General features: G+C 33.7%; 1 protein-coding gene and 1 long non-coding RNA gene across 5 annotated transcripts in view; one reads left to right on the top strand and one right to left on the bottom strand.

Annotated features, from left to right (window-relative positions):
* The window catches only part of CDH12 (cadherin 12), a 1,145,481-nt gene that overhangs the window by 636,532 nt on the left and 484,403 nt on the right, over window positions 1–24,546 (top strand). The window contains exons 1-2 of one of the 4 annotated variants that reach the window (XM_031666715.1): window positions 20,544–22,787; window positions 23,715–23,856. The gene's annotated coding sequence lies outside the window, so the exon portion shown is untranslated. Of the gene's footprint in view, window positions 1–20,543; window positions 22,788–23,699; window positions 23,857–24,546 lie in introns of those variants that run through there. The other 3 variants (XM_031666713.1, XM_031666714.1, XM_031666717.1) reach the window with 3 other exon arrangements.
* Window positions 20,418–22,554, bottom strand: LOC116275023. The gene is made up of 2 exons (XR_004183954.1): window positions 22,468–22,554; window positions 20,418–20,550 (listed from the first exon to the last, which is right to left on the bottom strand). It is a non-coding gene; the product is annotated as an uncharacterized LOC116275023 (long non-coding RNA).

Genomic DNA, 24,546 nt, shown 5'->3' with positions numbered 1-24,546 from the left:
CTGAAGCAGTATATTAATGCATTTTCATGCTGCTGAAAAAAAAAAAAAAATACCCAAGACTGAGAAGAAGAAGATGTTTAATTGGACTTACAGGTCCACATGGCTGGAGAGGCCTCAGAATCATAGTGGGAGGTGAAAGGCACTTCAGACATGGCAGCAGCAGGAGAAAATAAGAGAGAAACAAAAGCAGAAACCCCTGATAAAACCATTAGATCTCGTGAGACTTGTTCACCATCATGAGAGTACCACAGGAAAGACCAGACCCCATGATTCAATTACCGCCGCCTTCCGGGTCCCTCCCACAACACGTGGGAATTCTGGGAGCTCAATTCAAGTTGAGATTTGGGTGGCGACACAGCCAAACCATATCAGGCAGTATAGATATGGCGCCCTCTGTAGGTTTTGTTTTATTGTTTCATTTTTATGTTTACTATGTTGTAAGCAATATTTAATTAGATATTCAAAAAGTGATGTATAAAAAGATATTTGCAGACAAATTAGTTTGAAAGCCTATAGATTTATTTTTTTAAAAAAAGGAGGAAAATTCAAACTGTCATAGTATTTTTTACTTCTTTCATAATTTTTCCATATCAGACTTTGAAAATGTGCACATAAGCCCTTTGTTTTGTATAAACTAATTCAAATTGATCATAATAAGTTAATAATAAATTGCACTGTGAGGACTATTTATTGATCATTATTTCGATTGGTGGAATCCTGTCACTTGGGTGGCATGTCAAAGTGGGCAAACTATGACTATAGGACAGAAAAGTGTCAACCAATTTAGTGCCAACTAAACTTCTGTAAAATACAAGTCACATTTCTGTGTGTTGTCTTGGAATTTATAGGCCTTATCTAGTTTCCCTTGTCCAACTTTATATCATTCACTATCAAAAATATAGCCATGGCACTGATAAAATGTTGCTGTTCCTGTTGTTCAAAAAGACTGTACCTTAGCAGAGTCTCTCTATAAAACACCATTCTGACTCTGAAGAAATGACATTTGGTGTTTGATCACTCACATTAATATTGTTTTATTTTTATATCAAACAGTAAAGAAGCAGTAACATTGACTTACTGATGACATTTTTATTAGTAAACTGTGGGCTTGAGATGATGCTTCCAGTTTACTGGACAAAGGAGCAAACTAACAAGTTAGACTTTGTTTGAAACATTCAGGGCCTTTTACATGAGCAAGTTTTCCTTTTAGCTATCCTCCATGGTACCTAAATCTCATATAAAATAGTCACATACCGAATTATCTGGATACTACTTATAGTAGAAATTTAACTCTATATATATATAGAGAGAGTTTTATATATATATAATGTATCTATGATCAGTTTGTTTTGGACTCAATATTGTTAATATGTCCATTCTTACTAAATTGATCTATAGATCAACACAATTCCGATTATAGTTCCAGCAGAATTATGTTTATGAATTGACAAGTGGATTTGCAAATGTGTGTGGAAATCCAAAAGCTTTAGAATGTTGATAATAACCTTTAAAATCATTAAAAGTAGTCTTTTAAAGTAGCAAAGTAATAGTAAAGTTAAAGTTATAATAATCAAGACAGTATAGTGTTTGAGTAAAGATATACACATATATCAAAAGAATAGCACACCAAGCCCAGATATAGACCCACAATTATATGGTTATTCGATTATCTACAAAGGCACCAAAGCGATCCAATGAGAGAAAAAATATATATATATATACACACACACATATATGTGTATATACATATATACATAATATACACATAATATATATACATATACACATAATATATATATGCACCTATATATATTTAAATGAAAACAGAAGAAAACCTTAGCAACTTGGGACAAAGTACATTTCTTAGAGAATAAATAAAAGAAAAAGATTTAAAAGTTAAATTTCATCACTATTAAAAACTGTAAGTGCTAAAAGTTAGACACAGAGAGAAAGAAAGAAGCTTCTTCTCAATTATGATGATGAAGTATTTTTTTCAGTGTCTTAGAATCTTCTGGAAATAAAATAATTATGTCTAATACCACATTTCAATACCAAATCACTTCACTGAACAGTCAGAAATAAAGATTTGTGATATTTTCTTAATAACCACTCTTTTGACATCATTGATGTCATCCCAAAGATCATTGCTAGATGCAATGATTCTGTATTAACTATGCAGTTATTAGTAATAAATACAAGCATTTAAAGTAAATGTACTGAATACTTTTTATCACTTAGTTGTTAAATTTTTTAGTTTAACTTTATTTTTATAAGGCATAGTACTTATATGGTTTTACAACTTAAAATTGCTTTCAAGCTGATCTAAGGCATACTTCAAAATAGCTTGTTAAAAAAATACTATTGTTACATATGGTTCTTAGGAAAACATTTAAAATTTTTAGGAGGGGTTTTCTATTGTTTCAAAATCCAAGAAAATTGTTTTTATATATTTATTAAGATTAAATACAAGCTAAGCACACAGATAACAAATAGAAAATAAAATTGTAAATTTTCCTTTTAGTTATTTAATAGAAACATATGAAATGTGATAAAACAGCATATTTCTGTGATCCTTAAGAATGTAAATGACTAACCCTTATAGATTATATTTAAATGGCTACTATAAAAAAAGACCTTCGTTAATATTTTAGGGAATCTACAAAAATCTTCTAAAATAGTTGTATTCTTTTTTATGCTCTTCTCCAAGAAACATGTCTATTTCTTCATGCACAATGTAAATTCTTTATTGCATTTCATACATAAGTTTCTATGAAATAAGATTTTATTTAGTAATTATTTAAATTGCTATATAGATAATTCATTCATAATGATGGTTGATTATATCATTGCAATTTGAGCAGATGAAATAAAAGTTTTGTTTTCATATATGGTAAAGCTTTGGAATTTTTGCAGTTTTCCTATTCTGTTTATTTGGAGGTCATTTTTAATATCCCATAAAGAGTATAATTTATCATTTAAAAACATGCTTTGTGTTTATACCTCTACAGGGAGGAAGAGATAAATATGCCTCACAGTTTAATAGTTTTCAATAGAAGAGTTACCTCATGAAATATGGTTTTCATTTGTATCTCTTGGTACCTACTAAATAAAGAGTTATTTTAGCACTAGCATTTTTCTTACTTGCTACTTTAATGGTATCATATATCTTTTTCATTTAATTTTATTAGTAGTATTAAACATAAAATCCCCTAATGAACAGTGTGTTGAATACCCATTAAATTAGAAAGAAGGAAATAATCATTAAAATAATTAAGAAAACCATAGTTATTCTTCATAAATTCTCTGTAATCTGTGTTTAATAATATCTCATTCCACAGAGGTGGGAATAAATTTGAGCCAATATACATGGTTTTATTCAAAAATCCTTGGTCTAATTTATAAGCTATAATCCCTATTGTAAACTGAGAATTTTTCTTTTTATTGTTAATTTTTAGATAACTCTGTTGCATACTGATATAACACAAATACACATTAAAATAGAATATAAAGAGGAGCTGAAGATTAAAATTTCATGATTGTCATAAAATAGGTTCTTTTTTTTATACAATTGTCAGTGTCATCAGAATCATTAGCATAAGAATAGAATATAGTCCTATTTCACCACATTCTGTGCACACTGCAATTTAAGCACAAAAATATGCCATTGTAATTTGAAAACAGTAAAAGAACACCATAATCTGACCACATTAGTGTGACTTACTATCTACTATTCCTTCATCTTCATCATTTGTAAGCCTGATAAACATAATAAGTTAGAATTATACCCTTTTCTTACAATAGGGTGGAGGAAGTAGAGGAGATCTGCAAATGCTTTGTAACGTCTTCCTCTATGCATCATCTTGGAGATTAAAGAATTATAGGCAGGGCACGATGGCTCACAACTGTAATCCCAGCATTTTGGGAGGCCAAGGCGGACAGATCACGAGGTCAAGAGATCAAGACCATTCTGGCCAACACGGTGAAACCTCATCTCTATTAAAAATAAAAATAAAAAATTAGCTAGGAGTGGTGGCTCGCGCCTGTAGTCCCAGCCACTCAGGAGGGTGGGGCAGGAGAATCGATTAAACCCGGGAGGTGGAGGATGCCGTGAGCCAAGATCGTGCCACTGCACTCCAGCCTGGACAACAGAGAGAGACTCTGTCAAAATAAATAAATAAATAAATAAATAATAAAAAATAATGACATCTCTTTTTTTGACAATAAATTGCAAACAAAACAGAGACTCATTTGGCATGAAGCCATTTTGCTGTGAATGGCAGTGGTGAGAATATGAGCAGGGCAATCTACCCGGTTCTTACGTAATACTAAGGATACCAGAAAAATAACGGTATTATGTATTGTTTGGTACCAGAAAAGTAGTCATAAATAAGCTTCCTTTCCCAGCTTGTCAGTAGTTTTCCTTTTGTCCTTAAAATGTGCAGAATAAGAAGTAGTAATTTGTCTCCTTTCAATTTTTCTTTTTTTGGTGAATATGTTGGGGAGTAGGCAGATGTGGGATTGTCTGCATACACTTACTAACAAATTGAGCTTTTCATACAAAACACCTATATGTTGTTGAACTATGTATTTTTACATTTTTAAGTTGCCACATAATTGTCTCAAATCAATTTTCCTAAATCAGTATTTCTTTATAGCAGGTTAGTCCTACTCTATTTAATAATAGACGTCATATTTCACTGATTTAATAATCTTCACGGTGTCACCTGGAAAGATAAAAAAAAGCAACAAGTACTTTATTATATAATGTGAAAGTGTGTACCACGTGTGTGTGAATTAGAAAAGGTCAACTACTCTGGCTTCAAGTCTCTGGGATTATTGACTCAAAGGACATTGAATACAGAGTATCCCGAGTGCAGGAGAAACTGCAGATGGAACATGGTAAACCACTACAAGGACGCACATTTTAGATGTGGGCTTGAAATTTGAGGTAAATTGAAGTTCCCAAAGGATCAAAAAAATGATGGCCTAAAATCATTTGGAGAAAAATACTCGACAGTTTACAGGTTAAGGGGAAGTTACTTTCCTGATGTCATAAACATCATTACAATGCGTAATATTTTACCAAATAACCGAATAGTTGGCAATCTACCTGAAGTATTCATGTAATTTCCATGATTTGAATTTACCTTTGTGCCTTTTCAGCATTATGCCAACAAGGTCTAAAATCTTATGTTAGACTTAATCTAGTCATTTTTTTTTTTTTTTTTATTTGTAAAAAGCAGAAAAAATAAAGTAAATTGCACGTGTACTTGTTTTCAGAAGTGATATTAAGATGATTAAATAGAAGAATAGGTGTAAGTATCCATCTCTACTCCAAAGAATGAAAATAAAAGACATCATAATATAAATGATTTGGGGAGCAAGCTTAAGTACCATTACTAAAAAGGAGAAAGTTCCTCACACTGACAGTGGAATATACTAAAAAAAAAAAAAAAAAAAAAAAAAAAAAAAAAGAAAGAAAAAGAAAAGGGATTTGTAAATTTACTGGGAGTGGATGTTGCGATAATTGCTACTATGAATTTGACAGTGTGAAATTTTTCAAAGTATTTTAGTGGTTTTGGTTGGAGATATACTCACTTGAAGGGAGGATATCTACTCACTTGAACAATTATAGTCCCTGTAATTATTAACAACTTAACACCTTCCGAGGAGATATAAGAGCGGGTTTATTAATAAAACTATTAGAATAGGTTTTTAATGTAGTGAAACAAAAAGTGATTCTTTGATTAATTTATTGGATCTGTAATTATGTTATGTTCATTATGGAGGCTATAATTTTAATTAGAAGAAAGAACAGATTTTTTTAGAACATAATAAATTTGGCATTTAGAGGTGGTGACCAGCCTTCCTCTCTCATATCTGATTAAGGGATTTATGCGTTTCCAGGGCACATTCAGGCTAATTAGAATCATGCTTATGTTTTCATTAATGAGAGCAGAACAGAATTCCTCAGTCTCATGAGAAAAATACATACTACGTGGTATCGAGCTGAATTCCTTTTTTGACTGTCAGATGTCAGGAAAGTAAATGATTTATAGTATTCTTTTATTTTAAAAAGTGAGTTATTTATCTGTTTACATATTTTTGTCAGAACTGAAAAGGAAAACATTTACATACACAGAGATAATCTGCAGTTTTTCATTAGAAACGTATTTTACCCGCTACTAAACGTTAACATAGTAACAAAAAAAAAATATGCAAAGTTTCATATTCTCATTACATAGCAGAGGGAAAAGTAACACACACGCGCCATGGTCTGAAATTTGTGGTAGCTGGCATATGAACATACCGTATGCTGCTATGGTGTTATATTTGGCCAATGTCTTTTTCAAATATTTTATATTGTCCGGGCGCCGTGGCTCAAGCCTGTAACCCCAATACTTTGGGAGGCTGAGGCGGGTGGATCACGAGGTCAGGAGATGAAGACTATCCTGGCTAACACGGTGAAACCCCGTCTCTACTAAAAATACAAAAAACTAGCCGGGCGAGGTGGCGGGCGCCTGTAGTCCCAGCTACTGGAGAGGCTGAGGCAGGAGAATGGCGTGAACCCGGGAGGCGGGGCTTTCAGTGAGCCAAGATCGCGGCCACTGCACTCCAGCCTGGGCGACAGAGCGAGACTCCGTCTCAAAAAAAAAAATATATATATATATATTTGCGTCTATGTTTTATAATAATATTGCTAATTAGTAAAACTATATTATTAATAATATTAGTAAATAATTGGTACCATTATTAATAAGTGTTAATAGTACTATCTCGAATGCCTTGCTGAAACTAGCTCAATTTGTCTTCATAAATATTCTAAATGTAGTTACTGATATATCCTCAGTTTACAAATTTTAAAACTTACATTTGGAGAAGTGAAATCACTTATCCCAAGTTTGCAGTTACTAAACAGCAAAGCTGAAACTTGAGCAAATTCCAGCACTGTCTAAACCTGCACTGCCTATGGAAAAAGTGACAGGTGTGGAATTGTGATGAACATGAACTCCATCCTGAACTAAGACAATCCGAAAGCGTTCACATTACATATGAAAACATATCCAAGTGTGCCATGTCACCACATTGGAATTACTCTGTTTCCAAGTGATGAGGGGATTCTTGTTCCAGACACAGCCTCCTGCGGTCATTATGAAGTGAATGCAGGCAATCAGAGGACTAGAGAATCACACACTTTCCACAGGTTTTGTTTTGTATCTTTGAAGTTTCCCAATGTTTTGAACATATGAAAGAGAATATATTATAAATAATTGTAGAAAAGGTCTGTTGCACTGAGATGCCCTGTTTCTCATGCAAGATAATTTTCTCAAGGGATCTAAATTATACTAGTTAAGGTTTAAAGTGTAGCTGCTGTTCGAAGTTCTCACTATAAGTAATTTGTGAATTAATCAGCCTTAAGAAATACTGGGGAAAGCCCTGAAACAATCAGACAAAATAATTTCTTGGCCAAATTATTTGCCAAGTGTTCAAACTTGAGTAATTATTGACATGTTTCTATTTTAAAAGACAACTTACGTGAGCCTTTATTTATCTGTGAAAATTGATTTATCTGATTCAATACCCTCAGGATCTCTGAGTATCTAGCGACCCCCTTCTACTTCCTTAGTTATCTATATATTGTCTCCTTCATTACGGTAGAACACTTACTAGATTGGGATTAATACAAATTCGAGAGCACCCAGGCTTCTGGACAACTCCATTCTGTGTCTGTCTAGTTCCTCTATAATCCAGTGTCATGCAATTAGGAAGTCTTTCTATACTATCATAATTTCCATAGTCCTGATTAATCTAGACGTGTTAACTTGTACAGTTTTTCACATGCCAAAAATTAAAATGGAATAAGAATACACGTGGTATTACTGAAACATCATCTATAAATATTGTCTTAAAAACTGGGAGTACCCTGTCTTACTCTTTGTCCTACATGTATTACATGGAGGCAACATATAACAAACAGTGAAGAGAGAGGCCAGTTCTAAGCCATGAAAGCACAGAGATTAAAGCCCTCTGTGGCATCCCCTTCATTCACATAATTAACCAATATACATTTATATATTATGTGCTGGATACTATGCTAAATATCTGTGATACAACAAGAAAGAAAATGTGTTCTGTATGCTGGAGAAACTCAAATGTCTTACAGTGGATACGGTGTTCATTTTCTCATGCTGTGTAACACATTACTACAAACTCTGTGGCATAAAGGGGCACCCATTTGTTATCTCACATTTCTCTTTGATTGGGGTATCAAAATATTGAAGTCAGAGCTCTAGTGAAGAATCAGCTTCCAAGCTTATTCAGGTTGTCGGCAGAATTAAGTTTCTAGGGTTATAAGATAGAGGTCCACATTTTCCTGCTTGCTGTCAGCTTGGAGTCTCTATCAGATAGTACCAGGTTACTCTCTGGTCCTTTCCCCTCAACATCCATCTTTAAGCCAGTGGCATCCCCTCTTGTTTCAAATCTTTGACTTGCTCATCTGCCCCCAACTGGAGAAAACACTGCTTTTATAAGATGCATTAAATTAAATTAGGACTACTAGGATAATCTCACTGCTTATAATCAACCATAACCTTAATTACATCTGCAAAAATTCCTTTGCTATTATCCAAGGGGGAGGGTCATTGGGATCATCTTAGGATTCTGCCTCCCACAAACACAGATGGGAGTAGGATACTGAGAATAGAGAGGTCCGCCCTTGCAGAGTATATCTTTACACTTGTATTTCATGCTGCTCTACTCAGTCGTGAAAACTCTTGAACTTCTACATAAATATTTAAAAAAAGAAAAGAGAAGACTGTGGGAAAGTAGCTAAAGGTGGTGTCAAGCTTCTTTTTTTCCAGACAGAAGGTCATGGATACTCTATGTCTGATGGTGTTATTCCATATTCTGTTTCATGTTATACTCCTGATCCCCAGATGTTTAGCTTTTGTTGTTGTTGTTGTTGTTGCTGCTTCTGCTGCTGATGTGGTTGTTGTTTTTGTTATTGTTGGAGGCCAACCACTGTGCATTATTATTAACATTATAAATGATTCACTTTCCCTTTGGGAATTTTGCAGAAAGTTTTCTTAAATCTTTAATCAAGTGAGTGTCTAGGTGTCTCAGTTGGGATTGCCCAGAGAAAAAGACCCAGTGGGAATAGATAGATAGATAGATAGATAGATAGATAGATAGATAGACAGACAGACAGACAGATAGAGAGAGAGATGGATGGATGGATAGATAGATGTTGCTAGGTATTGGCCTATGGAAATGTAGGGGCTGGCTAGCCAAGTCTAGCATTTGTAGGGCAGACCACCAGAAAGGGCAGGTCAGGACTTGGGGGCACCAGCTGAAGCTGCTGTCTCCAGGCAGAATTTCTTTTTATTCTAGGAAGCCTCAGCTCTGCTCTTAAAGCCTTTCAACTGATTGAATTGAGCCCACCTATTTATCTAGGATAATCTTCTTTATGTATAGCTAACTCATTATAGACTTCAATCACATCTGTAGAACACTTTCACAGCAAAATCTAGATTAATGTTTGATTACATAGCTTGGGACTCTAGGTAGCCCAGTTGACCCATAAACAATCATGACTAGTTTGTTGTTGTTGTTGTTGTTATTGTTGTTGTTTTGAGATGGAATTTCATTCTCTCTCCCATGCTGGAGTGCAGTGGCACAATCTTGGCTCACTGCAACCTCTGCCTCCTGGGTTTAACCTATCCTCCTGCTTCAGCCTCCTAAGTAGTTGGGACTACAAGTGTGTGCCACTATGCCCAGCTAAATTTCATATTTTTAGTAGAGACAGGGTTTCACCATGTTGGCCAGGCTGGTCTTGAACTCATGACCTCAGGTGATTCACCTACCTTGGCCTCCCAAAGTGCTGGGATGACAGGCATGAACCACCATGCCCAGCCAATTTGGTTTTTTGAACCAACAAACAAAAGAATTTCCTTTCTTTCTAGTGTCAATATATCACAGTCTATCAAAGCCAGCACTTCCTTTTTTTCCATTGATTGATTAATCAATTAGATATGTTCAAGTGTTAGATACATCCAGATGGAATATAAGCAAGTTCTTGGTAGCATTGCAGATGACCCCACTGTCACTATATTTTAGAAATGATCATTCATTTACATATTTTCATTTGAAGAGCAAAGTGGTTAGACACTAATAGCACAAGTGACATTATCCCTACGTATTTTATAACCTCATTTTAACATTGCTGTCAATCCAAACTCAACACATACTTCATCTAGAGCTATTTATTGGTATTGAGAATCAGGGAAGTAAAATAGTTTCAGGTCAAACACAAGGTGTTACATTCTTGCCTATTCTTTCTAGTTAATGCGGTATTCACCGACATTCAGAAAAAAGACCTTGAATGTGCTATGATATGGACAGGTAATGCCTATTAATTTGGCAAACTTTTATGGTTGGCCTGATTCTTAGGGTGAATCTGTTGTTTTTCATATGGACCCTAAATTCAAGCCTTCCCAAAGATCACTGCAATTCACATATCATAATGAAAACATGACAAATTGACACTTTCTTTTCCCTAGGTAATTTGGAAGAGTTCAAATAAGAGAAGAAAGAAAAGGTTATCCATTTATCTACAAAAATGTTTCATCAATAAACTTTTCTCTGAAAAACAGTAGGATTGTCTTAAAAATTTCAAAATAAAAAATATTCAAAGCTTGTGGCAAAGTTCTAACCATTTTTGTGATTTTTAATGTCATTTCAGTTGTATTAGCAATAATTGCTGACATTGTCTTCAATTCATCATTTATCCAGGGAGACTATGAAAGCCTGGAAAATTGGGAAGCACAAAATGACTTATTTCCCTATATATTTGAATACAAAACATTTTTCCAAAGCTTACATGCTTAGGTCCAATTCTTTCTGAGGAAAACACATGTTAATGAGCTATGCTAATGTATATTTATAATCTTAGCATCCTTTCTACATCATTCTAAGAAAATATAATCACTAAAATTGTCACAAAGTCATCATTGTCTGGGAATATCACAGACAGAGGGTGCAACCGAATCATTATGGTAAAGATTTCAGTTATCTGAGTGGCCTTGGTCGATTTTTGGAAAAACTATAAGATATATTATGGCATTATTTCAACCCACAAATTTTAGCTATGGAGAAAAAAATGCTTAAATATAAATCAATTTTACTGTGAGTCATGATAAAGTTCTTTTTGAAAGGGTTTGCATTTGACAGGTATTTAACTGAAATAAATACATTAATATATATAAAGTTTAGAGATACACTTTTGGGAAAATATTTTATACTATTATATAATATATAATATAATATTTTATACATAAAATATTTATGCTTTGTTATACTACTTTTTATGTGTAAATCAAAACTTATGCAAGTTTTTTATACACAGAATGCAATTTAATTGAGCAAAAGAAATGTACTATTCAACTAATCACTGTTAAATTAAATTGATATTGCAGACAACTGACTCAAGTCAGTACTGCTATAGTTCAGAGTTGATAAATTGTGGCCCACGGGTCAAATATGACCGTTTGCCTGTTTTTGTATGACTCACAAAGATGTTACATATTTTAATAGTTACATTTTTAAAAACTAGATAAGTACGTACATAGTATCCTCAATTCTGCCTTTTTGCCTCAAATTCTAAAACATTTTTACCTCATCCTTTAAGACTAAAGTTTCTCAACATCCGTAACAAAAGAACAGAACAATGGGGGATCTGTTTATCATTTTTAAAATTATGACCCAAGTGACCTCATGAAGGATGCACCTGCTTCTTTTCTGCCTGATGTCAGAATTTGTGTTTGTTCATATCATAATTTATGTTAGCCTCAATTTCTTTGTCAATAAAATGGACATAATATGATTTTTCTCACCTTAAGTACTACTTCCATTCTCAAAGGAAATAATTTGTGCAAAATCTCTTTGAAAAGTACATAACAGTATAAAAAGAACATATTATGGAATGAGTACCTGTACGACTTGACTTCAAAGAGCAGGATCTAGAGGAATTGCTGGTTTTCTGTTCCAGATAAGCCACTCCCTAACACTTAATTTAAGGAAAATTGCCCTAAGATAATTAAGATTACTCTACCTAGAAAACTTTCTATTACTCACTGGTGTGCAAGAATTGAGGCTCTGCTAAGTAGCTGTTGGCAGGATCCCTGTGTCCCCAATTATTTCCTACCTGCCTCTCTTCTGGAAATCTGCCTCTATTGCTCAGTGACAGTGATACATTTTCTGACAATGCCTGGTTTCTTCTAGAATGGCTTTCTTATGGGATTAACCTTCTTTGTGGCTCAATTGCCTTGATAATACTCAACCCTGACCATGCTCTATTCGTTGGGCACCATATTGTTTATCACCAGGATATTGTCTCTCGGCCCAGCTATCATAGGTACAGCAGCTTTTCACAGTCCTCTCCTACACTAATGAGGCTGCCATCTTCTGGCTTAATCTGCTCCCCAATATTCTGAGAATGCTGAGGAGCAACTGCATGGAGGCTTAGGTGGACCAATCTTCCTCTAGATTAGAACTGGTCTCCTGTCATAAGAATGCCCCAAGTCCTGTATGCATTTTGTAAATCTCACTTGTGTAACAGCAACAGTGGGGGTGTCTAATGTAAAACTTAACCGTAAAATATTTTTACCAGATGTTCCCATCATCGATTAGGTCAGTGACTTAATGGTTCAGCCCCTTCCTAGGCTTGTATCATCTGCGAACCAAACCAGCAAAAATTCCTGATAAGGTTGACCCTTTTAGATTAAATCAAACACATATTTTTCTTAGGCTGTGATCAACCTGATTCTTCTTGATGTCTTCTATATGCCCAAGAGATTACGCCACCTCTCATTATAGAGCAACTTAACAGACTACTTGACTTCAGCCAGCTTCAGGATTCATTTGTGTCCCTGAGTCATTCATGCTTGCTACCAAACTGCAGACCTGCCTAGCATTAAGGATGAATCCCCAGAACATCAGCACTTTAACACATCTGTTGCTTCGAAGCAGCCTATTTCCCTAACTCTTCTAAAATACACTGAACTAAGTAGATGATTCTGAGGGCAGTCTTTATAGAGAACCTTAGCTAAGACATCCATATAATGATATGTCAACCTTCAATTCAGAACAGCTTGAATTTTTCTCTCAAGTTGCTCCTTTAAAAGCAATCCACGTTCATCAGAAAAAAAAATATTCATATTAAATATAAATATTGGAGATGAAACAAAAGTTTGCACTGTAATAATTCTTGAATAATTAGAACTACTTCATATTAGTTACAAAGGGTTACTCTTGTTCTTACTGGAATTTTTATGCATTTAAATTATTACTAACTCATCTTGCTTTACAGTGAGTTCCTTAATTATCTATTTTTTTCTTAAAGCTAGTAAAAGCAGAGTATAGCAACTTAGTTTTACCACAATCCATCATCCTACAACAAACTGAAAGTATGTTTGTCCTGTCATTAATATAATAAATTATATGCTTTAGATATAAATGAATATATAAATTATGAAATATTAATTTTGTCGAGAAATGTTTATTAAAAATATATGATTTTGATATTTTCATATCCATAACAGAGTTTAGAATGTGTAAAAAAGTAACAATTTTAGAAAACAAAAAAAATCTCATTAAGTGAGGAAGAGTACAAATTCAGTGAGATTGAAAAGCATTCAATTAAATTGAAAAGTTGGCTTGTCATTATAAAATACGGCAACATCAAAAGGCACCTCAAACTGACTAGTGTTTTCTGCCAGAAATCAAGAACCTAATTCTTGGTCTTTAGAGAAGAAACATAATTCCATGAGATAAAGATAAATGGTCCTTGCTTTGTAGCTCCTTTGAGAGAATTTTACTAAATGAAAATAGTTCTGGTGTGGTAAATTGTGATAGCTTTTCATATTCCTAAGCAGAGCAGAAGCATCTGGAAATCCAATTCCCCAAAGATTTTTTTTTTTTCTGTGCTGCTTTTAAATAGAATAGTAAAATGATGAAGCAGAGAAACACCTGTCATTTATAGAAAGCCAATACTTTATTCAATAGGGCACTATACCATTTACTCAGCTAATATTTACTAAGTGACTATTTTATATCCAGTACTTATACATTAAACATTGTTAGAGCCATCAAATAGTATAGGTCCTTGTACTTAAACACATGTTGGAGTTTGGGAAGAAGTCAGGCAAGCCTCAGGAATAAAAACTGAGAGACTGAAAAATTATATTCTGATAACAATTAAAGTAAAAAGACCAGCTTTCATCTTTGAAATTGTAGGAAATCACTTTACAGGCAGATCAAGGAGAATTTTGAATTATATACAAGAAATTTACATTTTTATCCAATAAGCAACTGGGGACTATTGAAGTTTCTTTTGATCAAATGAGTGACATATCAATTATTAAAGCTTTACAATAAATAATATATCTTTAGATGTTGTTCTTGACCACCATCAATAGGACATGGGGGATGGGGGTAGCAGCTGCTGGAATCAATTTAAGATGTTATTGGCCAGCTAACCTCTTTTTGAAGTCTGCAATAAAATAATATCAACATTTTATATTACTAGCGGGAGCATGAAAGCAGCCCAAGTTCATAAATCTAGTAGATTCTACAAGACTAAATTCTCAAGGTACGTGCCATTAAGTCACTTAGGGTCAAAGCAAAATAAAACATCATGTGATAAAGATATTGTGGATATGTTTCGTAAAAGAAGAAAGAAATCAGTTTTTATCTTTATCATTTATACAACACTGACACATTTACAGATAGAATAATACAATGTCTAGGACCTGCTTCAAAATTATCTAAGGGAAGGTCAGTGGACAAAGTGAGAGAATATAGACGAACCACAACTGGCCAAGAATAGCTAAATGATGAAGTTGGGTGACGAGAACGTACGTGTCTATTAATACTGTTTCCTCTAGTTTTTGTATTTGAAATTTTGTAGTAAAATTTTGAATACACAGATTAAAAGCTAAACAAAATAAAATAATCCTTTTGTCTATTTCTACTCCAAAGCCCAACGTGAATGCCAGATTCAATCCCTTTAATACAAAGACCCTCTAAATACATTGAACAGTAAAAAGCAGATCATACAAAAGCATGGGAGGCATTTTGCCCAGCAGTAAAATATGTGTATGTGTATGTGTGTGTGTGTATATATTATATATGCACTATGTATACATGTATATATGTGTATGTATATATTATATATACATACACACATGTATGTATTACATGTATGTATATATATACACATATGTGTGTGTGTGTGTGCATGTGTATATATATATATTTGACTAAGGTGTCTTCTCAGAGCCATAATTCTATACAGTAGATGTCCTGTTTCTCTCTGGGATTGCAATCAGTTTTCTTGGTCTGTACCCATCTTTGATTGAAAGGATGAAGTGGGAATGAAAATACAGCTCATGTCACTGGTCAGCCCTAAGGCATTGGTACTGCACTATTTCTGTTCATGCAACCACCAATGACATTTGAAATTCATCTGTGAGAGAATCAGTATCCACTTTGAATGAAGTCATGTATCTTTTTAATTTACAATATTTAAACCTGAATTTTACGTAGTTATCTACATTTTATCCTCCTCTTCCTTCATATATATAAACATATATACAAAGCAGAAAGGCACTGGAATTATAAGAGATAAATTAAAGAAAGATTATCCCTTCTATTCATTTTCCCAAGCTTACACTTCTTATAAATAAGGAAGAAATGATGACTCAACCACCAAAATGATAATGCCAATCAAGAAAAAAAAATTTAGTTTCTCACGATGAATAATCTTCCTTTAAAAATGTGTATTATAAACAGGCTTATGTTGGGATGTAATCTCCTTTTTTTATAAAAATAATGTGAAAACTTTTATATGTCAAAAATATATTTCTAAAATATGTTGATGGATGCATTGCTTTATGGGACTTTCATACTTATGTCTAATCAATAAAATGCATTAGTGTTTTCAGTTTCTCACTATTATTAACAATGATGCAATGCACAATATTTTCTCAATAACATGTGTAGAATCACCCAATTTATGCAATTTATGTACATGCACACACACATATGCATGCATAAACACTTGCCATTGTATTACAAATGTCAATGTTGCTCTCCTGAGATATAGCACTATATATGTCCATCAGCACTTTGTGATTATATTTTTAACATTCCTTCTAAAAACATACAGTATCATTTTTTACCTTTTCAGTAGAAACATCCTCATGGATTCATGATATAAACAATGGTGATATATGGTAAGCCTGCATCCAACTGGACATAATCATTACAATTAAAATAAAGTTTTATTTGGGGGTAAACATAGTTTATATATTGTCCATTTTAACTAAAAATTATAGCTGGTATAATTATAGCTGGTAGCTCATTTGTGAGTTACCTTCTTAGTGTTGTGTATCCACTATCTCATTTAATCTTACTACTCCATCTGCACTAATTCATTTCATACTATTTTATCACCTTTTTTCATCTGAGAAAACTCAAGCAAATGTGAAGCATCTAGCCCAAGGATTCATAGAAGACCTTTGTTGGTGTGTTGTTGCAATCCTAGACAGTGAACTACCCAAATCTCTGATATTTTTACCATTATTTTACCATTATTACAAAAACTGGAATCTATACATTTGATGTACATAAGGCAGTAAAGGTGTTATTTCACACTGCTCACCAACAGTCTGGTGTATGTTAAAACCCTGTATTACTGCAGAGAGTTTAAATTATTTTAATAAGGGAAATAAAATCAGCAAGGCAGATAGCAGTCACCTATTCCTTATGATGTGGCAGCAAATTATTGACTTTTGCAGAGAGTGGAAAAAAGCAAGTTGACATGAGAGGAAACTGGGTATTACAGTCAGTATAACTGAGAGGAGAATGAAGCATGGTATTCAGAGGTTAATAGAGTCACCGTGAAATCCAAAGAAAAAGTTCAATTTCATAAATAAGTAAATAATAAGAAGAGGAAGATCCGTTTAGAGCCACTCTGTAACAATATGATCTTTATGATGTTATAGAAGGTATTTTCATCTTAATGCCTGTCAAATGCATTTAGAGGTTGAGAAAGCCCCATAATTTTTCATAATTTACTGTCACCTGCAGTGTCATAGATGCTGAAGATAGGCTAGAGTAGTATTTCCATACACATTATGGAGAAGTTAAGAACAAATGAACAGTGATATATGTGTGTCAAAAAGTAATTAAGCATTTCACAGCCATCATTGTTTGATTTGAAATGGCACTTTATTTCCCTATATAAAATTTTACTGAACTATTATCTGGATAGATACTAGGACATTAAGTTTAAAGTTGTCTTAAAATATGATTGAATGAGAAATGCTCTATACAATTTAAGAAACTGTTAGAAATATAAAGTAGGTAATTTTATTCCATCTGCAATGTGGTTTTTTTAGAAAATAGAAATCAGAATTTAAGGCATATAGATTGTTATTATGAATATAATATGTTATTAACAATTTAGTTGTGATTCTTTTTTTTTTTTAAGAAATGAGGAAGATGGGAGGGTTTGGTGCAACTTTATTGAGGCATAATTTAAATACAATGAACTGCACATATTTAAAGTGCAAATTAGATGGGTTTTGACACATATACACCTGTGAAGCCACCATCATAATCAAGATACTGAACATTTCCATTGTCCCAAGGATTTTCTTGTGACCTCTGCAATTTCTAATTCCAACTTCATTCACCTCGAAGCACTTACCTGTTTTCTGTCATTACAGATAAATTCCCATATTTTTAAATTCTACAGAAATGTAATTATATATTAGTAATGTATTTGTTTTTGGCTTGTTTTATATCAGCATAACCATTTTGTGGTCCAGTTGTTGAGTGCACTACTAGTTGGCTACTTTTGATTGCCAAGAAGTATTCCATTCTATGAATGTACCAGTTTATTCACTCACCTGTTGATGGACATTTTTTTCCCCAGTTTGGAGCCATTGTGACTAAGCAGTCATTTGTGTCTAATTGTTTGAATGGAAATATGTTTCTTTTTCTTCGGAGTGAATACTTCAGAATGAGATGGCTGCATCACACGATAGGCATACGTTTAACTTTTTGAAAAACTACCACAATGTATTTTAGAGTGATTGCATCCTTTTATATTCCCATGAACAGTGTATGAGGGTTATAGGTTTTTCACATCATTGTTGACACTTGACGTAATGAGAGTTTTTTTTTTTTCTTTTTGATTTTAACTATTCTAATAGGTATTTAGTGTAGAAATAACTTGTTAAATAATTAAATATGTAGCTAAATAGTTATTAATAAGAAAATCTAAATGAGAATTTTCATCATCCAAAATTTTTTTAGTGAACAGGAAATTCATCTGATACTAGTTCTCCCATTAGTGCTTCCAGATCTTTCCACATTCCACTCTACCCTACCACTGCCTTTCTGACTCTCCAAAAGGGTAAACCTATCTACTCAGTAAGGAAATAAACATTTTTTTCCATTGAGCAATATTATTCATTAATATTATTTTATATGTCCATTTGTTTAATGGCATTTTAAAATCATTGCTAAAAATGTGTTTGGTTTGGGATTTATATGCATAATTCTAGTCATTACTAATTTTTAGTGTCTTTTAGTGAATTTAATAGAAATTGAGTTTAATATTCTTAAAATTTTACATCTTATTTATTTAATTTTACTTGAACTTCATAGTCATACCTGAAAGACACAAAACAGAGTAAATCAGAGCTAGTAAGAAAGGTCTAAAATGCAAAGCAATTATGTCTACAAAAGCCATTTCTTTTCTTTTAATTATGCACTGTGCTTTTTTGTTATTTTAAAATAATTGCCTACGAAATTGGAAATGTGCTTTTAAAAACACAAAATATATTAATATTATATGTCCATTCTTTATGCTCTCCACTTTTAAGATAACTCTCAATCATTTTAATTAAATTACCTTTATTTTAATTTTACCAATCAGGACAATAAAGAGGATGGCTAACATCCATTCTAGTTGCAATAAAACAGCCATGACCTTTTAAAGAAACACGTTACAATTATTTTAAAACATTTAAAGGATATTCCTGACCTTAGCAATTTTTTTTTTTTTTATCTACTCCATGTACAATTTCAGATCAATAACTTCTGGCTGATTTTTTAATTACTTGAACTATGAAATCAACACATCCTTGTTATAATGTTATTTATAGTACAAAATAAATTGTTTGGGACACTGAAGGGTGTGAGAAGGGAGAAAACATGTATTTGCAGACAATAATTCCTTCTTAATTGCTTGATCATTTCTGAATTAGGTAGAAATAACATCACAAATTATTAGTCAAATAGATAATGTATTTTCATAACTGACTGAAATCCTAGAGATAATGTAGTTTAATTTCCTCAAATTTTCCAATGAAATTATTAAATAAAAGCTTTTTAAATGTCTTTGGGTTAGAAAGCTACTTACTGCTAGAATTTTGACTATGGTCTAAGTTTTTTGATATCCAGTTTAGCTTTCTTTTTTCTAAAATTTCATCATATTTTAAACTCGTGAGTATATGTGCGTGAAACTGGAATCAAAAATAAAATTTTCTCTTGAAGGCTGGTGAATTTAGTCATTCAGCCTCCATGATTTAGACATAAGCAGAAATATGTATAATACATGAGAATCTGTTAGCATTCAGCAAACCTCTGTGTGATAGTATTAGCTTGATGCTGCTGCAAGATCAATTTGTTATTAGTTAGGTGGCTTATTTATGTATATATATTTATATATATTTTAAATAATGGTAATTTTTCAAGATCTGTTCTGATAAACCACCACAAACAGTGGTAGGGAGGTAACAGCTGAATCTACATTTGTATACAGAAGCAAGATTCTATTTGTGTAAGAATCATAAGAATAATATTTGGAAAATATCTTCATATATCCCGAATTTAAATAATAATAGCCAAGATCAGGAAAAGTCTGTAGGAAATCTAAGGGTTGTTATTCCAGTATATATAAATCACAAGTTCCCTCTCAGCTCAGAGGCATTTTTTCTTCAGTAAATCACAATCACAATTTACACTGTTTGGGACAAACCTAAGTAAATGAAGAAAGACTGACTTCTGTTTATATATCCACTTAAGATCCTTTTTGCCAACAAGATGACTCAGATAAACATATTTGTTCGACATAGTGGGGAGCAATAGGACTTATCTGAAAAGGAAGACATTAGGTTTTCCACTATCGAACACCAAAGGATAATCACTTACTCTTTTTATTTCTCATCACTAAAATATGAGAAAAATACTGAGAGTAACCTATTTCACAGGATTCCCATAAGAATCAAATGAGAGAATAAGTTCTTGGCAAAGTTTAAATGTTGCATTAGTTTGTGTTATCATCATTTATTTTTAGATGGAACGTTTATTAAACATCTTAAAAGAGTGGTCACAATGCTTCTCTGTAAAGTTATGGATGCGTCTGAGAATTTCAAAGAACCATATGAAATGACGGGATTCACGTGACTTTTAAGAAACCTGTAGACAAAGCATGAACAAACCAGAGATAAACTTTTTAGCTCCATAGTACATTTGAGTTTTGCTATTACATTATGCCACTTGGAGAACTAGGATAGTAAAAATCATCATAATTTTGGCCTAATATATTTTTGTGAATATTCTTGAGACATTCATATACTTAGAGTGGAGCTATTTTCTTGTTTTAAAAAGCAATCATTATTGTATTTGAGTGGGAGAGCAAATGAATTGCAGAAGGGATTTTTAAAAATTTGAAATTGAGTAATTTGTGCTAATGGAATTATTTATTTGGAAGCTCTGGATTGAATCTATTTTTTAGCCTAAAGATTTTTTTGTGAATTTTATTTTTCTGCTAAATCATACATAACTTTTAATAGCAGAACTGTTGCAATACAATACTTTATTCGTTATAAAATGGTTTCTAAATATGCAAAAATGATGTTTGTGAGTCATAAAAACTAGGCAATTTGCCCATTCTGTTGGAAGTAGGGGTTTTGATCAGTTTTAACATTTGGGAACTTCCAAATATTTGTTAACTTTATAGTTACAGTAACCTGAATTTTAGTTGTGGGATTTATTCTGTACTGGCTATGCAACTTTGGTAAATTTGGTTAACTTCTCAGAGCCCTAACTTAATTAATTAAAAAAATAAAATATTATAATGCCTGCTTAACTGAATTGGATTAAGGCATTCATGGATAGCTACAGCTGAAGTGCATGCCAGTCACCTGCCTCATAGCAAGCATGTCATAGACAGTACCCGTTATTTTCATGTGACTACAGTCTCCCCTCACTCCTCCAACAAAATGGTCTTATTTTGCTTTGTTCTTCATGTGTGTAGTTTCACATAAAATCAATTAGTGCTCCAACATAGGTAAAAAAAAAAAAAAAAAAAACTACTGAAGAGTCATTGTACTCTCTTTGGAAACCATTCAGAGATTTGAAAGACCCCTGGATTTTATGAGAAAAGAGAGACTGATTATTTGGAAGTGTCATCAGTGCAACCTCACGGAGTTGGAGTTTCCAGATAGCACCGATCTACTATGGCACAAAGTTTCGTGTGTACCTGTTTTAGTTGGTGATGATGATTGTGGGTTGGCAGGGTTCAGAAAAATAAGCACTGTCTTAATGTTTTAATAAGTTTTTAAAATAGTTCACTATTTAAGATCCTCAGGATGGGACTTAGGCCAATATGAGAGACGGAGTGCTTTAATTGCATGACCAACTACACATTAGAGCCCTGGAATCTACCCCACTGTTCTTTACAAGTACTGTGTTAAAGACTAGTTGGGACCCTCTCAGGAGAAATTAGCAGTTACATTTTCTTATTTTTACAATTTATGCTCAAGGTGCATTTACTTCGATTTAAGCAGCCTCTTTTCTACTGTAACACTCTCATGCCAGTCTAAAATTGGATAATGGGTTTCCTGCTTAATAGCAGCAAAAATTGTACTCCCTCTCCTGAAGTGGTTGACTGGGTTTCTTCACATTCAGCTGTCACCCTCCACCAGCTGAGGGAGCAAGAGACCTCTGCATGGGAGGTTACAGCCCCACCTCCTCCTGGGGCTTCTTCGGGGCCATCTCCGTTTTCAGAGTAGGATGAATACCTGCCTTAGTAACAGCAACTCAAGTTACCCTGAAGTTTTACTTTGTCCGAAAAGTTTCACCAAGAGCTTGTATTTTAATGAGATACTTTAAAAATATATTTGGGAATGTATAAGGCAAACGGATTCTCTATTATTTATGCTTAGTGCATTCGCCTACTGAAATTTGAGGGTTTTCTCAGAGATATATATATATATAAATATCACAATGTAGATATAGCTCTCTCTCTTCCCCTCTCTCACACACGCAAGCACACGCACCCACACACACACACACATCAAGGGAATGCCATATGTCCCAAGTGAGACCTACTTGGAAAAAAACAGAAGTGCTGAACATATCACTCAGGATCATTGTGAGAGGACAGTCGTCAGCTTTCTCTCTGGCAATGAGAATTTTCTCACCCTCAAGACATGCAAATGACTTTTTTCATCTGTTCTTTTTATGTTATTTGCATAATTTTCTCCTGCAAAAGTGAGAGCTGTCAAAAATTAACCATTTGGGGATTTGGCATTCCGTTATGTGACCTTTTCCAGAGAATTAGATCTCTTCAGGGAACTAGGAACTTGATGAGGAAGTGCTGAGAAGGTGGTCAGTGGCAGAAAGAGCGGATGACGGATGGGGACCAGCAGGTTGGTAATGGCACATAACTACGTTTAAAAAGTTGTTTGATATTTTGGATCCTCTCATATGCTTGCTTGTTTTTGTTTTAATAAATCAGTATTCCAACAGATAATCAAAGAGATGATTCGGTTAGATGTAATGTTGTACTCTCCTACGTTACTCTGGTTAGTGGTACAATGCAAACATTTTTTGCAAGTGTAATGCTAATTGAAAATGCCGTTTGGAAAACTACACGAGCAAGGCTCTGTTCACGCCGTGGTTTGAGTGTTGTGTCTGTAGCAATCTGCCAAATATGCTTATTTAGTATGAATACTTCCTTTTTATAAATTCAGAGAGTTGCACTCTGGAGGGCTGTAATAAACCTTTAAATTCATTTTACTTCGACAAAGGTTGAAGTATGTAGCAGGCGAGGAGCAGAGACAAGTGCAGCTTTCTCTTTGATCACATCGCTTTAAACATTTTTTCAGCTTTAAGCTTGTCGTAACAATCAGCTGTATCAGTCTATTAATTGTTTCACTGTACCTAATATCTCACACGAAGGCACCTTGAAAAACAGCAGGAGAGAGCACATTTGTTTAAGTCCTGCGATGGCTAGCACGGCGGCTAATCCCCTTGCAAATTATAATCATAGTTGTAGTTCATCCATTAGGCTGGAAAAGACAAGATTCCCAAGTGGCCTTGGTGCCTTTTCCAGTTTCCAGGAGACCCACCAACCCTCGGCGTGTGTTGCCTGCGCACCCGGAGCGTTCTTGCTAATCAGGTCAATGATTAGCGCCTGGCTCCAGGGACCTGCCAGGAGTCTATCACAGCAGTTAGGGAGCCTCCAAACGGAGCACGCTCACGGAGAATCTCCCTTTCAGAAACATCGCTTAGTCCTCATTTACTCACTGGGAACCTCGGAGGATTTCAGCTGATCTTTTTCTCTCCTTAGACAGTGAGGAGCTCAACATAACACGGAAAAGGAGCACAGGATGCAGCTACTTGAAGGGTGTTGATTGAAAACTTCGATCTCCCCAACCCATTCACGGTTGATTTGACGGATTTCTCACCTCGTTCACAGAGAAAATTTCAATTAAGGTAAGTGCTGCTTTATCTGGGTGACTGAATGGCACTGAATTTCTGCATTGAAAGTTCTAACTGACTAAACTGACATTCTGCACTGCAGCAAGTGACTGTTTGTGTCAGGAAAAGCTTAGTTTATAAGCAAGTGTCCTAGAGTGAAAACGGCGTTGGAGATAATGATATCTCAGGGCAGTTTCTTTTGATACATATTCATTCTGCCTTGTATCAAGAGAAAAGAAAAGGGAACATGAAAAGATAGTTAATTTCTCATTTTACCTTTTAAATAATCTATTTGGAGGATTGTGCCTTGCCAAGGTAAATTGATTTTGATTGAAGTAGTTTGTTGATATCATATAGTAAAATCTGAGTCTGAAGCCTTCAAAGTTAAATCAGATGGAAAGAAAATTTGCAAATGAGAGTTGAGATTTTGTGCAGCTTTCTACTTTAGCAATATTCCTGAGCTCCCTTTTGGTTTAAGGATTTAGGACTAAATCCCTGAATATTTTAGTAGTATCCATGTGGACCTTAAAACTTAAATGTTATAGTTTCTGTTGCAAGTATTAAGAAAAATGAACCTAGAAGACTTATTATACCATTCATATAATTTATAGTTCTTATTCAAGAGAAGTGGATTTCTTTTATGAGATGAATTAATAAAAAAGAAAGCAAAGGAAAATTAAGTGCTTCTAAAATGCTTGTTTTTGA

This window comes from Papio anubis, chromosome 5 (genome assembly GCF_008728515.1).
Source record: "Papio anubis isolate 15944 chromosome 5, Panubis1.0, whole genome shotgun sequence".
Lineage (NCBI taxonomy): Eukaryota > Metazoa > Chordata > Mammalia > Primates > Cercopithecidae > Papio > Papio anubis.
This window is presented reverse-complemented; position numbering and strand designations above follow the sequence as displayed.